This window comes from Rhagoletis pomonella, unplaced genomic scaffold (genome assembly GCF_013731165.1).
Source record: "Rhagoletis pomonella isolate Grant_MI unplaced genomic scaffold, Rhpom_1.0 Rhpom_scaffold_00004, whole genome shotgun sequence".
NCBI classification, from domain to species: Eukaryota; Metazoa; Arthropoda; class Insecta; order Diptera; family Tephritidae; genus Rhagoletis; species Rhagoletis pomonella.
Genome location: NW_023458558.1, coordinates 83,570,294 through 83,571,062, shown reverse-complemented (window position 1 = coordinate 83,571,062; position 769 = coordinate 83,570,294).

The window sequence follows — 769 nt, the reverse complement described above, 5'->3', positions numbered from 1 at the left end:
TGGCAGCACTAAAAGGAGTTGCCTATACGCCGCTATGTCTGAATTTCGCATCCCCACAAAACTCATACGGCTGTGTAAAATGACGTTGAGCAATACCACCAGCTCCGTCAGAATTGGGAAAGACCTCTCCGAGCCGTTCGCCACAAAACGGGGTTTCAGACAGGGCGACTCCCTTTCATGTGACTTCTTTAACCTGATGTTGGAGAAGATAATAAGAGCTGCAGAACTGAACCGCTCAGGAACAATTTACTACAAGAGCGTGCAATTGCTGGCTTATGCCGATGACATCGACATCACCGGTAACAAAAACCGCGAAGTCTGTTCTGCCTTTGCCAAGTTGGATAGGGACGCAAAGCGAATGGGTCTGGGGGTAAACGAGGACAAGACGAAGTATCTTCTGTCATCAAATAAACAGTCAGCACATTCGCGCCTTGGCACCCACGTCACTGTTGACAGTTACAATTTCGATAAAGTAGAGAATTTCGTTTACTTGGGAACCAGCATTAACACCGATAATAATGTCAGCATTGAAATCCAACGCAGAATCACTCTTGCCAACAAGTGCTACTTTGGACTGAGTGGGCAATTCAGGAGTAAAGTCCTCTCTCGACGTACGAAAACCACGCTCTATAAGTCACTCATCATGCCCGTGCTGGTATATGGCGCAGAAGCATGGACAATGACAACATCCGATGAGGCGGCTCTTGGAGTGTTTGAGAGAAAGATTGTGCGGAAGATTTACGGGCCTGTACGCGTTGGCGACGGCGAT